General features: G+C 34.8%; 2 long non-coding RNA genes across 2 annotated transcripts; both read right to left on the reverse strand.

The window, feature by feature from the left end:
* Positions 1–711: 711 nt before the first annotated feature.
* LOC134237280 (uncharacterized) lies at positions 712–1,800 on the reverse strand. The gene is made up of 3 exons (XR_009985796.1): positions 1,504–1,800; positions 1,193–1,303; positions 712–935 (listed from the first exon to the last, which is right to left on the reverse strand). It is a non-coding gene; the product is annotated as an uncharacterized LOC134237280 (long non-coding RNA).
* Positions 1,801–6,431: 4,631 nt separating this feature from the next.
* On the reverse strand, positions 6,432–13,797 carry LOC134237281 (uncharacterized). Its single transcript, XR_009985797.1, has 4 exons — positions 13,422–13,797; positions 10,998–11,117; positions 9,900–10,052; positions 6,432–6,488 (listed from the first exon to the last, which is right to left on the reverse strand). It is a non-coding gene; the product is annotated as an uncharacterized LOC134237281 (long non-coding RNA).
* Between the last annotated feature and the right edge of the window lie 3,811 nt (positions 13,798–17,608).

Below are 17,608 nucleotides of genomic sequence, written 5' to 3' on the forward strand. Positions count from 1 at the left end.
TGGAAATAATGAATTCTTTGGGAAAAGTATAAATTGGATAGGGTGTTGAGTAGAAGAGTGTATTATGCACTTGCTAGGGAGAGCTGCTATGGGGCTATCATGACACAGGAATATAACAGATTTGGGAGTATCTACATGTATTAGTAAGATTTATTTTTGCCAGATCCAGTGTACGAAGGTTTTCTAGTCAAGTACACATAAATATAAACTAATAGTACATGTAGTATGGGTATTTTTATGACTTAACCAAGCAGGCATTTCAACGTTGAATTTTGGTTGCATATGAAAGTTGAGGCAACGTTGAAACATAACGTTGTTTCAACGTCAATTTTCAAGGTTGAATAAACGTTGAAAATTGGTTGAATTTTTGGTTGATTTATGGTTGATTTTTGGTTGCAAATGAAAGTTGATGTAACGTTGAAGCTTCAACGTTGTTTCAACGTCAAATATCAACATTGAACAAAAGTGAACATTGGTTGTAATTAGGTTGAGATTTGGTTGAAATTGTTTGGTTGTACAAACGTTGATATTTGGTTGAAATCACGTTGAATTCATATTACATGTGAACGTTTTACTTTATAAATAAATACATTTCAAATTCTAATAATTTTTTTATTCAAATTGCGCAATATTTATATAAGTTATTATCCAGTATTATGATTGTGAGAGAATTCATTTTAGTTTGTATTTTAAAGACAAACACAAATTTGGATTCAATCAATGAATCTCAAAAATCACTGCTTGACAAATTTATATTCCTAGTGAAAAGGGGGTCACAGTTATCACATCAAGGTTCTTCAAAGTACGCGTCTGTCTTACACTACTAAGTTTCACAAAGTGGCGGATCCATTGATTTTAATCACGCATATACATCTGTAGTTAAGTCCCACGAATGAAAGAAATGAACAGGAGAATCCACCCTCTAGAGCAACAGCCTATTAATAAAAGAAATAAAGATGTGAAAGAAATTTCTTCGATACAACGTACGTAACACGTTATTTCAAACGATAAAAATAAATATACATGAATAATTTAAAAAATCAGACAAAGGAATATTTTCCGGTACTTGGATTTAATTAACATGATTAAAAAGAATTATAGTTAACATCATATTAAGATTTGTATCAGTATGCTTATAAAAAAATATTACTAAAGAAAATGTTATAGACATACATAGACATAGTGTACTTACAAAATATTGCATTCCTTTGTATAATTTTCACGGGCGAAGAATCTGATGCAATCAAGGCTGACTATATACAATCACTTCCCTCACCACTGGTTGATTGAACCATACGATGAACTAAAATTAATTAAATTGTATAATATATTAGTATACTTTTATTTCATAACCAAATGAATATCAACAATACACATAATACACGAACAAAGGATGTGCATTTCACGTATATTTCACATATACTTATAAAACAAGAATTAAATGATGTACAGATACTAAATAAACTTAATTTCCTAAATCCATGAAAAGGAAATAATACTTACTGAGCAGAAGTTGATATTCCAGCCTTATTCCTTTTGTATATATCTTGAAAACACATTAAATATGAACAGCGCGCACTTCTTGCCCATCAGTTGAATTCAAATTTTGACCTAGATAAGCTGCAGCTCTACTCTGCCCAGCAAGAAAATTGCATAACAAGGTTATCCTGACACTGAAACTGACCAACTAAGCGAGAGGCACTCCTTATCTGATATCTCGAAGGTTTTTGGGGAGTGGATCTTAAGTAAAGTTAATTGTCAGTGTGAAAATTGTTATGTGTTTATTTGAATTTTTCTTTTATATATTTTCTGAAAAGAAAGATTATAGAATTAATACACACAACAAAAGCACAATCTGATAAAATAAGACTTCCTAGATTCGCTCTGTATACATTGTAACATTTTGCGCAAGAGTATACGGCACGGATCTATATGAGTCTAATTTTAAGAACATTAATTCGGAATAAATAATTATTTTTATTAATTCTAAAGTAACATGGAATTACAGTGAGATGTTGGATAAAGATGTCATTATTTATTTAATGCTTATATTTAACATATTTTATAAATATGTATTTTAAAAAAAACTACATTCACAATTTATTAAATTTCACAATGGTACTAGCTGAACTGGCACAACTCTTTTGAGTCAATCAATTCATAATGCATGTGTGTCATTTATTATGTATAATTATATATATAATATTTTCTAACAATGCATACAGCCATGTGTATCTTGCGAAAAGTCGCATAAATTAAGAGTTAAAGACACCTTTATATTTTGACCTTAAAAACTAAAATGCTCAATACTCATTACCCGTTCTTTTCTTAACTTTCCTAAAGTTGAAAATATGTTGGATCTTCCACGTTGTTTCAACGTTGAAATCAACAAACAGTCAAATTTGCATTTTTAAACCTTGTATCAATTCTATAATATCAGAAAATACTCAACGTTGAAAACATGTTGAATCTTCAACGTTGTTTCAACATTGCAATATCAATAAACTTCAAAAATTGAGAATTTGTTGCAGCTTCAACGTTGTTTCAACGTTGAATATCGACAAGCATTCAACGTTAAAAGTATGTTGCAGCTTCAACGTTGTTTCAACGTTGAAATATCAACGAACATCAAAAGTTGAATATATGTTGCAGCTTCAACGTTGTTTCAACGTTGAAATATCGACGAACATTAAACGTTGAAAATATGTTGCAGCTTCAACGTTGTTTCAACGTTGAAATATCGACGAACATTCAACGTTGAAAATATGTTGCAGCTTCAACGTTGTTTCAACGTTTAAAAAAGGTTGAGGATTCAACGTTGAAACCTCAACGTTGAAACAACGTTGAAATATAGTTGATCAACGTTGCAACCTATATTCCACCTCCTTTCAACATTGAAGCAACGTTGCGTGCCTGCTGGGAAGGTATAATTTCAGTTCAGTATTTTCACAAGAAGCCAATTATTGATAAGCCAGAAGGCAATTATTGGTTTTGGATTTGATTTCATTAGCACCACCTGTTTTAATATACAAAGATCAGGCCAATTAAGGTGATGTATTTAACAATGGCAATATTCTTTTGTCTTAAGTATTGTGATCAGACATCTTAACCTGATAAGCATGATATAAGCTCATATATTTCATTCAAGATACATAATAGTGAGTAAATTTTATTGCATTGATTATCCTGTATTTAACAAAACAGTGGAAAAACCCTAGGTATAAGATCCCTGTGTAGAAACATTAATAAATAAACCCATTGGAATTTTACCAGCAGCCTCAGTCAGGGAATAAATGTAGGAAAATACAAAACTATTGTTATTAATGAATTAGAAATTAAAGCATTTGTCAAATTTTTCCACTAATTATTTTAGATTCATGCCATTTAAACATATCATTAATTTAGAATCAACAGGCAAAATTCTATTTGTCAGCCAAAGGCTTATATGTATGACAAAAGTTAAAATGATACAGATTAATTGAACAGTACTTTTAGGTGGTAACTGGTTCAGTGTATAATGGATTAAACCTTTATTAACAAGAAAGTGCTTCCTTCTGATCACACTTTCAATTTGGTGAATTAAGAAAATTTTTAATTTGTTTTATTCTCCATACCTTTTAGGAAAGTGATATACAGTACGGTTTAATTGTAATTTAGGAATAATGCACTGTCAGACAAGGTCAACACAATAATTTTATTTTTTTTTAACTACAGGGATAATTAAAATACATGTCATGTAATCATGTATTCTTGCAAGCCAGTTTGATAGGGGAAAGGGGTTTTGCTCTATGTATTAGCCATTTATTATTAATATTTGTCCTGTTTCTGTTACATTTCTAGGTAGTGAAGTTAATCTATTATTTTAATAGATATAGATCTGTAATTGTCATTAAGTCAGCTTTTAAAAAGTGATATATTCCTGGTGCATATAATTAATAGCCATTCTCTGTAAGCATTTAAACTCTTATATAGGGAGTGTGGCACGCATGGTCTTGGATTTTCATGAAACTTGGCATACATTCCTATATTGATGTATGTACCTAAAATTCATAATAAAATGGTTGCTATGGTCCATGTTTACCATGACAACCAACATACATTTTTCATGGCCTAAAAATCGTTAAATTTTGATGAAAATGACCCTTTTTGACTTATTAAAAGTCTTTAATGGAATAAGCTATTAACATGACTTTACCTTTTTGCCAAAAAACATCATTTTACAGTGCTTTAGAAAATTTTAGGTATTTCAGTAACTTTTTCCTCATAGGAAAAATATCCATCGTTTATAGGTAGGATTTTTCTTGTGGAAAATTGTAGATTTTAAGCTCTTTTGAAAAGCCTGTTATAAATTTTTGCGGATGGTTTGGAAAAAATGAATACATTGATTTGAAAGTCCACATATAGTTCTAATATAAACTACAGAGAACTACTTGGTTTTCATATTTAGTTTTCATGTTACCATGGTTACAAACTTATGCTTTTTTTAAAAATCCTAGAAAAGTACAATACGTAGATACAATCAGGATCCATATAATTGCCTGATTATTTTAAAATGGACTAAAACAAATTTAGATATATGGTAAACAATAGCAAAAACAAAGAGAAAAAAAATCAATTTTCATGACTAAGGGTCAAGGTCAAGGTCAAAATGGCAGATTTTGATAGATATTTAAGAAAGCTAAACAACATTTTTTCTGTGTCATAACTAATACTTGCGTTTTAAACAACAAATGAAGAAACAAAATTACAGTTCTGGTCAACAATAACTAGCATCATATGAATGTGTGCCCAGATGGACAGAAGGTCAAAGTTCAAGGTCACAATGGTATATAAAGAACTATGCACGCTACCTCTCAGTTCCCGCCTACATTTTGCGACCATTTTACTCAATATTAATGGCAATTTTTGTTTAATACAAAAAACAGTTCAATGGTATTTGATTCATTATTTTAATACCAGTGCTAAATAGTACATTATCCCTTATTCCAACTCTTGAAATGAGGGGGTGGGGGTGGGGGGAGGAACCGATGATATTTTCCATTGAAATCGGACTTTCAAGCATCACCATATTTTGAAAAAATCTTGGATGTAATTAAATGTTATGTAGATTTTTTCTCATGTTTTACTGTTACGGTTTTTCCCCCACAACCAAAATAAGCCCCACATTGGATCAGCCCAATTTATGTCCTGTATAATTAATATTTATGTCATAAATGTATTTCTAGATATCATGGGAATATTACCAATCATTGTATGTTATTTATGTATGCTTTATAATTCATTATTTATATTCATTTCACAAATATTATTTGTTTCACTGTAAAAACCCGAATTTCCTCCAGGGATCGTAATAACCAATGGCTGTCTGGCATCGGTAGTCTACTAAGTTACTCATATCTAACCCAGCATCGTTTCCAAAACAAATTCCAAACAACTACTTACCCATTTTCCCGCCACCATAAGGCTTAAAATCCTTTACTTATATAATCAGTGCAAAGTCGAACTTCACAGTTATGGCGCCAAAGCAAACGGTACCGTTTGTTATTCGCTCGAGAAGTTATTCGCACCATTATACAAAAAGGTATATAAAGAGGGGTTTTTGTACAGACAAGACAGTTGTGTCCACAGCTCATCCCTGACCAGACCGTCTGATATGACTGATAATCTGCCCCAACGAATGGTAAATATATCCAACGTTTGTATTTAATATTTTGTTAACTTGTACTATAATTGGGTAAGAATCTGATGCCATTCACATTGGGTAAAACGATCTATGGGTGACCCAATCCGATATATATATATATATTTCCTAACCCAACCATAATCAGCTGAACAGTTTGTCCCATTGTTGATATTGTGGAACCCTATCAGCTGGCCCATATATTTCCTAACCCAACCATAATCAGCTGAACAGATTGTCCCATTGTTGATATTGTGGAACCCTATCAGCTGATCCTTATATATATCCTGACCCAACCATAATCAGCTGAACAGATTGTCCCATTGTTGATATTGTGGAACCCAATCAGCTGATCCATATATATATATCCTGACCCATTATTCGTAAGTATACTCTGTTTGTATTTTATAAATCATAAATCATTATTGTCATTGAATAAATTCATTTTATAGATAAACAAATCTTGTTGATTAATCGAGGTAAATCTCAGGAATAAGAGGACCCACATAATTATTGTAACAACCAAGATCGGGTCACGTTAGAACTGGTGTCAGAAGTGGGATATCCATTTGCTAATTTCTGTTTACCAAAATTTTTGTATTATAAAGACAAAATAATTTTTAAATTTTTGTATATTTTTATTGATCCAATCAATTTTTGTATCCGATATTCACAATGGAGACTGAAGATAGTTTTGAAGTCACTTTTAAATCACGTCCTGCTTCACCCAGTGCTAAGGCGGACAGTAGGGATAAATTACCCACTCCCAATCTCCAATCTTCTCCAATGGCATCAGATTCAGTACCGCCTGCAAAGAACAATCAATTGGACACATTAGTGTCTATGGTGCAAAGTGTTAACCAACAGCTGTTGGGTATGAGACATGAGTATCATGAATTAAGAGACCATGTTAATCATTTAGAAAGAAAATTTGAAAACCCAACCTATGACAGGGGAGACAATCATCACTCAGACAGTGTCTCAAAATCCAGACCCATTCACCCAGTACACTCTTATGATGATTTCCATCCCAATATTCATACAGACCCAACAAAAGGGCAAAGGGAATATACACGTCACCCAGCAACAATGTTGGGTACCCATTATGCTCCCTCATTCGAAATAAACAGAAATGAAAATGGTATGCCACTCCCGTCTGCAGCCAAAACTCATGTTACTATAAAACCTCAAACTTTCGATGGATTAGAGGACTTTGACGAGTACCTCGCTCAGTTTGAAATTTTAGTCGATTTGCATGGGTGGGATTACAAAACTAAATCTCTATACCTAGCTAGTAGTCTGACAGGGAGTGCCCGGGCTCTATTAAACGAGTTAAACGAAAATCAGAGAAGGGATTTTAATGCTCTTGTGAAAATTTTGACTAGGAGATATGGCTCCATCGAGAGATCAGAAATGTTCCGGGCCCAACTTAAAACCAAATCTAGGGGAACCAATGAGTCCTTACCCGAATTGGCCCAATCCATAAAAAAACTGACTCGTCAGGCTTACCCAACAGCCGACCCAACCATTATCAGCATTCTGGCACTCGACCAATTTATTGATGCCCTACCCGATCCAGAAATGCGATTAAGGTTAAGGGAAGCTAAGCCCAAAGATATAAACGAAGCCGAAATTTTGGCTATTCGGCTAGAAACCTATAGACTGGCAGACGCACAGAGAAACAAAACCATCCACGCCATAAGCGAGTCAGAACCCATTCAAAACTTGCGGGATGACTTACAATCTCTTACCAGAGAGATCAAAGCCCTGGTAAAAAACGCCCATTCTCCTATACATAATTATGCACAACCTTATTATGTAAAAAATCCAAACAAGAGCTTCTATAAAAATCAAACCAATCCCAACTACCAAAACCATGGACCCACACACTATGGACCCAAACCCCAGGGCGCACCCAACCAGATAAATTCTAACAATGGGAACGGTCACCCAAAGAACCCAAAACACGGTCCTACCCAACCTCAGAAACAGGGAAACTACCCACAGTCGAATTCGGGGGTCGGAAGTCGACGGATCCAAGGGGCAGGCCCCAAAACTCACCAGTAAATATGACCCAACCACTCCCACTAAAATCTGAACCCAATATTATTACAGAAAAAGATAAGTATAAAGGAGAGATGCCTTATTGTAATGTTCCTACCCCCAAAGAAATTTTAGTGGGAGATATAAAAGGGGGAAATGATGGAATTTATCTGATTGGGAAAGTGGGAAATAAAAAGACAAATTTACTGGTTGATACGGGTGCTAGTGTGACAATAATCAGTACCCAATTCTTTGAGACATTAGACGCAATGGAAAAGCCCCAAATTACCCCAGTGTCCATCAAACTTACATCTGCAAGTGGTAATGCAATCCCAGTTAAGGGAGAATGCCCAATCAAAATATCCCTTGACAATTTTCATGTTACCCATAAAGTGCTTGTGGCCGATATTCAAAACCCATGCATATTGGGACTAGATTTTATGACCCAGAATTCATGTGACCTTTTTGTAAAAAAGATGAAACTAAAGGTACAGGGTTTAGACATTCCCTGCTTTAGCAAATCTTGTGTTAGAAATATGTGTTGTAGCAAGATAAGTCTTGCTGAGGATATTGAGATTCCTCCCAGTTGTGAGTATATTGCTCCAGCTAAGTTAGATAACCCTTTGATGACGGATGAGGTTGGAATATTAGAACCTATCCAAAGTTTTGTGGAGAAATATGAACTGTTGATTCCCCAAACCCTTGTAACTGTAGACCAAAAAGTCGCAGTGCGTTACATGAATTTGAAAGATGAAAGTATTAAACTTTTTAAAAATACCCAAGTCGCCACAGTGAATGGTGTTGACAAAATATTAGATAAATGGGAAGAAACAACCAACACCCATAATCTTAATGCTATAAGCCCAGATTTCAACACCCAATTGCCCGACCACTTGCAATGTATCATGGAAAAGGTCCCTACAGAAATTACTACTGAACAAAAACAAACATTGGAAAACCTCCTTATTGAATTCCAAAATAGCTTTTCCATTGCTTCTACGGATATGGGTCTTACTGATATTGTAGAACACAAAATAAATACTGGGAATGCTCGCCCCATTAAACAACCCCCCAGAAGAATACCTTTAGCAAAAATGGGTGAGGTAGAGAAAGAAATTGAAGATATGTTAAATAAGAAAGTAATTGAAACTTCTGATAGCCCTTGGAGTTCCCCAATTGTTTTAGTTAGGAAAAAGGACGGGTCCATTAGATTTTGTATTGATTACAGAAAATTAAATGATATAACCCTTAAAGATAGTTACCCGATCCCCAGGATAGATACTACATTGGATGCCCTGGCAGGATCCAAATGGTTCTCTACAATCGACTTAAAAAGTGGCTATTGGCAAGTTAAGATGTCCCAGGAAGATAAGCCCAAAACAGCGTTTTCCATACCTGGTGGGGGTCATTGGCAGTTCCTGAGTATGTCCTTTGGTCTGTGTAATACAGGCGCCACTTTTGAAAGACTAATGGAAAAGGTCCTCTCTAACTTGTCATGGAAAATATGTATGGTTTATTTGGATGATATAATCATTCTCTCCAAAACCTTTGACGAGCATATAATCAATTTGAAACAAGTTTTCAATAGGTTAAGATCAGCTAATCTAAAAATGAACCCTAAAAAGTGCTGTCTACTCCAAAAACAAGTTTCATTTCTTGGACATGTTGTAGATGAAAATGGAATTTCCACAGACCCTTCCAAAATTGATTCGGTTCAAAATTGGCCAGTCCCAACCTCAGTTAAAGATATAAGATGTTTTCTCGGTCTTTGCTCCTATTATAGGAAATTTGTTTACAAATTTGCCGATATTGCCAAACCCCTCCATAAGCTGACGGAATTAAAACAAGAGTTCCGTTGGGACGAAAACTGTCAAGAAGCTTTCGACAAGCTCAAAAGATCCCTTACGAGTTCCCCGATCCTGGCCTACCCAAATAACGAAGGATTGTTTATCCTAGACACTGATGCCTCTAACAATGGGTTAGGAGCAGTACTCTCCCAACAACAAAATGGTGTAGAAAAAGTAATTTGCTATTATAGTAAAATATTCAGCGCTACTGAAAGAAGGTATTGTGTCACCCGCAGGGAACTCTTAGCCATTGTAAAATCTATTAAGCATTTCCACCATTATTTGTATGGCAGATCTTTTAAAGTTAGGACAGATCACGGGTCGCTTACCTGGCTTCTAAACTTCAAAAACCCGGAAGGTCAGATCGCCCGTTGGTTTGAATTATTATCCCAATATGAGTTCCAAGTAGAACATAGGGCGGGTAAATCTCACAATAATGCTGATGCTCTATCCAGGAGACCTTGTCCAATTAACTGTAAACACTGCATAAAGCAGAAGAAAAATATGAAGTTGAATTTAACTCCCTCATGTGTTCTTCAGTAACGACAAGAACCCAAACGCAAACCAAAATATTTACCCTCAACAAAGCTCCTCTCCTACTGATATGATTGACATTAGAGAATGTCAAAGTCAAGACCCAATTCTCAAGACTGTTATAGCCTGGGTAAAATCCAATGAAAAACCAAAATGGGAAGAAATATCACATCTTAGTGAAGCTCATAAATATTATTGGGTTAGATACGATTCCCTAAAATTTTTACAAGGTATACTCTATCATATTTGGGAAGATGTCCAACCTAAATATCAAATAGTCCTACCCCAATCCTTAAAAAACCTAGTATTTCAACAACTACATAGTAGTGTTACAGGGGGCCACTTGGGTATCCGCAAAACTTTGTACAAGGTCAGAGACCGATACTTCTGGTATCACATGACAGAAGATATCAAAATTCTGTGCAGGAAATGTGATACTTGTGAATCAAGAAAATCCCCTAACATATTACCCAAAGCACCCTTACAAAGATATATAGTAGGAGCACCTATGGAAAGATTAGCCGTAGATATAATGGGTCCACTTCCCCTTACCAAGAAAAAGAACTCTTATCTTCTGGTAGTGGGTGACTATTTTACTAAATGGGTGGATGCCTTCCCAATTAAAAATCAGAAAGCCCAAACGATAGCCCATAAGCTGATTGAAAGGGTAATATCTATTTTTGGGGTACCCATGGAAATACACTCCGATCAGGGAAGATCGTTCGAATCCAATATATTCCAAGAATTATGTAACATTATGGGCATTGTCAAAACGCGTACAACACCTTATAGACCCCAATCTGACGGCATGGTGGAACGGTCTAACCGTACCATTGAAAATATGCTATCCACTTTTGTAAATAAAAACCAACAAGATTGGGACGAATACATACCCCTCCTTATGATGGCCCTTAGATCCTCAGTCCATGAAGCAACTGGAGTCAGCCCATGTGAAATGGTTTTTGGGAGACCCATCCATCTACCAATCGACCTTGTCCTTGGCTCTCCAAACCCTGAAATCAATAGACAAACATATAGAACAGAATTCTCTAATCAATTAACAAACAAGTTAGAGACTATCCATGATTTTGCTCGTAATAAACTCCAATTATCTTCCAAACATACGATCAGAGAATACAGTAAGAAAGTGCACCAACATTTATACAAACCCGGTGATGCTGTCTGGTTCTATTCTCCCAAATACGAAAAGCATGGCAGAAAATTATGTAGACCATGGACGGGTCCATATGTCATTACAAGGAGAATTAATGATGTAATTTACAAGATACAGAAGTCCCAGAGACACAAAGCCAAAACTGTCCACCATAACCTACTAAAACCCTACAAGGGAGAGAACCCACCTACTCTATCCCAATAAATTATTTGTGATGATTATTCTCCCCTGAACCCATATATTATTATATGATCCAATAACCTCTTACCCAATCCTTTATCTCCTGATTTTTATCAAATTGCAGGTTCAAAACCACAGATGTGTGATATGCGATAGGGAATTTGCATTGGCCAGTCATTGTCATAGGCACATCACCACGGCCCATAGTGGTTTTGGACACAAATGCTCCTCATGTAAAATGATATTAGGAAGACCAGACCAGAAACATGGCTGCCACGGATACACCCTTCAGCTAGTTAAAAGAACCACCGGTACCTTTAATGGAGACGAAGCGTTGGAATTTGAATCATTCCAAAAGTCAAGGGCCAAGTTTTGCGAACCATTCATGAAACCATCCATGAGTAATCGGGGAAACCTCAATCTGTCTAGCTCCAAACGTGTCACCAAGATGACAGATCCCATCATCCCAAAGAAGAAAAAATACTACGGGATGCCTCCAAATAAAGCCCCAACTAGACCCATCCCGGCATTAATGGACATCGACATATCCGCTCCGATAAATTCAGGAGATTCTTCATTCCATTGCCATTCAGTAAACTCTCCAACCACGATTGCAGAACCTTCCCAACCAAACTCTACCTCCCAGAGTACAGATGATACCACATCCGACAAGATTTCAGAGTCGACTAACATAACTGATGATCCTTTTCTAAGACCTCAGTCACCAAAACAAGGAAATGATGTACCCGTTGACGTCGCCCGAGACCTGGCTATCTCAGAATCCCATAAGTCTATCTACGATAAAACCACAATCGTGTCTAAGGATGAGGACCAGTTGTCCATTTTCACCGACGGCATCATAGATCCCGAGGAATACTCCGTCTCCGACTCAGCTCCTCCTGCCTTGAATTATCAACCTACTAGCAAAAAGATGCTAAAGCTAAAAGGAATTCGGGAAGCAGAGATAATAACCATAAACGTTGGAGGAGAACTCTTCACTACTTCTAAACAGACTTTACGTGCTGATCCATCCTCAATTCTGGCTGCTCTAGTGTCGGAGGACTCCTACAAGCGACCTTCAGTACCGTTCGATTTCTTTTTGGATCGCGACCCTAAGCACTACAATTTTATTTTTAACTTCCTGAGAAACGGATGTGCCACAAACCATCTGGAATTTCCAAAGAACGTCATTCTCCTTCGAGAGCTCCATCAAGAAAGTGTTTTTCTGGACCTAGACGACCTATCAAAGATCATTCAGCGATACCTCGGTGAACTTTCTTGGTTACAGTGACTCACTTTGTGACCCGTTTTGTAAGTATGCCAAAGCCTGCCGAGATTTGTGATACGTGAATTGTGATACATTGAAAGTGATGAACGTTGTTAATGTTATATTTATGAACTTGTTAACATTTCTTGTTATACCCAACTTATGGACTCTATTATTATTGTTGATATTTATTATTTAATGTTTATATGTCAAATTGTTATATTTATGCTATTACATCCCATTATTAAATATCTTACACTAACTCATTGACTATGTTTTTCTTACATGGCGATATTCCCATGAAAACTAGTCAAAGAAAATGGGTTTTGATGTAATGTGATCCAACATTCGGGACGAATGTTTTCATGGAGGGGGAGCTGTGTTACGGTTTTTCCCCCACAACCAAAATAAGCCCCACATTGGATCAGCCCAATTTATGTCCTGTATAATTAATATTTATGTCATAAATGTATTTCTAGATATCATGGGAATATTACCAATCATTGTATGTTATTTATGTATGCTTTATAATTCATTATTTATATTCATTTCACAAATATTATTTGTTTCACTGTAAAAACCCGAATTTCCTCCAGGGATCGTAATAACCAATGGCTGTCTGGCATCGGTAGTCTACTAAGTTACTCATATCTAACCCAGCATCGTTTCCAAAACAAATTCCAAACAACTACTTACCCATTTTCCCGCCACCATAAGGCTTAAAATCCTTTACTTATATAATCAGTGCAAAGTCGAACTTCACAGTTATGGCGCCAAAGCAAACGGTACCGTTTGTTATTCGCTCGAGAAGTTATTCGCACCATTATACAAAAAGGTATATAAAGAGGGGTTTTTGTACAGACAAGACAGTTGTGTCCACAGCTCATCCCTGACCAGACCGTCTGATATGACTGATAATCTGCCCCAACGAATGGTAAATATATCCAACGTTTGTATTTAATATTTTGTTAACTTGTACTATAATTGGGTAAGAATCTGATGCCATTCACATTGGGTAAAACGATCTATGGGTGACCCAATCCGATATATATATATATATTTCCTAACCCAACCATAATCAGCTGAACAGTTTGTCCCATTGTTGATATTGTGGAACCCTATCAGCTGACCCATATATTTCCTAACCCAACCATAATCAGCTGAACAGATTGTCCCATTGTTGATATTGTGGAACCCTATCAGCTGACCCATATATTTCCTAACCCAACCATAATCAGCTGAACAGATTGTCCCATTGTTGATATTGTGGAACCCTATCAGCTGACCCATATATATATCCTGACCCAACCGTAATCAGCTGAGCAGATTATCCCATTGTTGATATTGTGGAACCCTATCAGCTGACCCATATATATATCCTGACCCATTATCCGTAAGTATACTTTGTTTGTATTTTATAAATCATAAATCATTATTGTTATTGTTTGAATAAATTCATTTTTATAGATAAACAATTCTTGTTGATTAATCGAGGTAAATCTCAGGAATAAGAGGACCCACATAATTATTGTAACACCCAAGATCGGGTCACGTTACATTACGCAAATAAGTAAAACATACTAGTATATATATTAATAAAATACACAGTTTTAGCTGTAAATCACTTTGAAATTTGGGAGAAAATAGGCATTTATTTTCGTTTTTTTTTGTCTATAAAAATACCCCCCCCCCTGTCTGTTTTAACATTTTAGTATCATGGGATATCTTAAGAAGCCTACGATCTTTTTCAATTTGAGTTTATACCACAACTTGCTTTGGCTTAAAAAGACCCATATTTATTTCTAGGTTAAAAGGTCAAGGTAAAAAAAGACAGTGTTTGTACGTAAACCTCTCCGAGCGATATCTCAAAAGCGCGTGCGTTAGCTTTTTTAAAATTATAACTCTCTATGATCCCGCCCGCCCCTCTTTAAATGCCCCATCCCCTACCCCACCACCCTCCGAACCCCCCCCCCCTCGTCTTAATGTACACAAATTCTTATCTCCTTAAGCAGGGGACACATGCCTTTGAATTACCTTCTTAATAATGCATTTTTACTCGGTTATTTGGAATACTGGTATTGTAAATGTTGTATCCCTTATATTGAATGTATTTTATTGAAACTGGTATAACATTCTCCCTTTAGCTTGATGCATCATGTGAAAATGCTTATATAAGTACAGTTTTCAGGTTCTATTTATATAAAGGTAGGCAATTAATAATATTGAACGATTATACACTTTCCATATTGAATGCAAGACTTCTTGTATGTAGACAATTGCGCTACAAGCATGTAAAGACACTCTTATGTTGTTTTAGTAAACTAATTCCTTGCTCCTAAATGTACATTTTTAAAACCATATTTAACAATCTGAACTTTTCAAGTGACAGTCAAAATGTGTTTTCCAGTGACTTTTTTTTCAGAGAAGTTGACGGAAAAATCTAATTTACTTTGAAATATCATTCTTTAAAAAAATGAGATTTTAGCGATGTTGATGGTAAATATTTCAACACAAATATGCCTGGATCAACGCAAAAGATCTAGCTGATATTTCCAAAGTTTAATCAATAATAATCTGTTGTAAAAATCAATTTGATTCACAGACAATTTATATTTCTATGCAACTACCCCAATCATCAAAAGTATATTTTTGACTGGTTAACAAAACATTTTATTTTTGTTTATCCTGTTTAAAAACTACATAATATGACTTCGTTTACTATGGGTTAGGGGACGACCTTTGATCCAGAAAGGGGGGATTAAGTTAGGTTTATCTTCATGGAAGGACATATCATTTATTTAGAGAAAATTATTAATTTTGCTCTTCACAGAAAAAAGTCTGAAGAGCAAAGAAAAAAACAATAATAAATAAAATGCCCAAACTCTTTTTCGTTTGAGAAGAAGGGGGGGGGGGCTTGTGTAGGTAACAATTTTCTAACCCATATATATAATACGTATTATACCATGGGTTTCAAAAAATATTGCTGAAATAACGACCTGTGGATGGGAATTGTAGCTATTATTCAGTATATATTTTTTCCTTTCAGCCAAGGACATATTTAGTTTAAAAAAAATATTAGTCTCTATAATAACATTCAGTTTAAAAAATCATTTGCTTTCTAACGCCGTATTCATTGCAGTCCTCCAGTATTTCACTCTGACTGATCGTAAGACACAGTAATTCTTTAAAAAAAAATCATAATACTAGTAATTCTGATATTTCAAGTTTATCTTGAATCCTGTTTAGGAACTCCTTAGACATTGAGACTAATGCTTGTACATTTCACCATTTTTCACCTATCAAAATTATTCTTTTGGATGTAGGATGTAAACAGAGGCTAAAATTTGTATGCACATTAAATAAACAGGAAAAAGCAGTTGAGTTTACTCGAATTCCAGGATATACAGAGCTATATTATGAAAATATGTAAACAACTTCCATTCATTTTTGTACAATGATTTTATTTATCTTTCTCACTGAAGAGCTCATTATTATCAAAGGGAGATAATTCAATTTCAAAGTTAATGTCTGCTATGTTAATCAAAGAATTCTCATATTTATAGAATACCAATAAGGTTTAAACATGCCTTTTAAAGTTAGATGTTATATTTCTTATTTCTGTGAGTAACATGAATTGAAGTAGCCGCATTTCATTAAAAAACTTTCCCAAATATTGCACTTTTTTTTAAAGAAAAAATCAACTTTAGACACCGTTTCCATGGTAACTACTTAACATTCATATGATCTAACTATATTTTTTGGAGTAGTTTATGAGGTGGTACTTTCCAGCCAAATTTGAAAAAAATCTGTGACTATGCATGCCACAAAAGTTTAAGTGGTTACAGAGAATGGGTATTAAGTAGCTGAAAGATACAGTTTATGATGTGCAGGCTGCTCAGTTATACAGATTAGTTTGGTTGAAGAAGCAATATATTAGAATAGAGTTAAGAACTCATGAAAATAGATTTAAAATATGATGAGAAGGATCATTTTCTGTTTTATTATAAGCATTTAAAAGATGGCATATCAAGTATTATTATCAAGTATAATTTCAAGATCCCATTTTGAGTCATTGTATGGAGTTACATACTTGTGGGCACTATAAGCCTGGAGAGTTAATTTTCTTAAAAGCTTACCTATAATAATACAATTAACATGATTTATATCCAAAGAAATATTACACGGTAAGTAAAGTAGGTTTTGTCTAGTACAGCGTTGCTTGAAGCCAGCCAGGATAAATTCATACATGCTACTGTTGAAATGAGAGGGGTTGATCAGGATCAGCCATTTTTATGAGGGGATAATATTTTGTCTCCACATAAATTTTTTCTTCATCTTTAAAATTTATCATTTTGCTATAAAATAATCCAATGTAAGGAGTTATGTCCAAGACACGATGTAGTTACGATATCGACACATTAATTTTTTATAGTTTACTATAATAGTTCTATATTCTCATGTGTTTATTACAATACTTTCTGTTTTAATACTATCTCCTTACTGTTAATATCCTCGATATCGTGCCGATATCAAATCATGATTGCTCCAAAAATTGTGGTTTCCATCCTTAATATGGTGTTTTTAAGAACTGTTACTTAAAAATTTCTTTATAAATCTTTCCCTGATGTGTCGATATCGTCGATATCGACGATATCGCTTCGATATCGAATCATGTTTGCTAAACCCTTGGTAAATACCTTCCCTGTTTCTTTGAATATGTTTATGTTTAAATACTTTACTTTAACGAAGATATTACCTGCCATCGATATCGACGATATCGTATCGGTATCGAATCATGATAGTTAAGAGCATATTACGTTACAAATCTTCACCCTAATACAAAATCTTTATTTTTACATCACTTCTGTGTTTAACAAGTTTAC

Source organism: Saccostrea cucullata, unplaced genomic scaffold, assembly GCF_032062105.1.
Source record: "Saccostrea cucullata isolate Sc308-1 unplaced genomic scaffold, CSIRO_AGI_Scuc_v1 ctg4836, whole genome shotgun sequence".
Taxonomy (NCBI): Eukaryota; Metazoa; Mollusca; class Bivalvia; order Ostreida; family Ostreidae; genus Saccostrea; species Saccostrea cuccullata.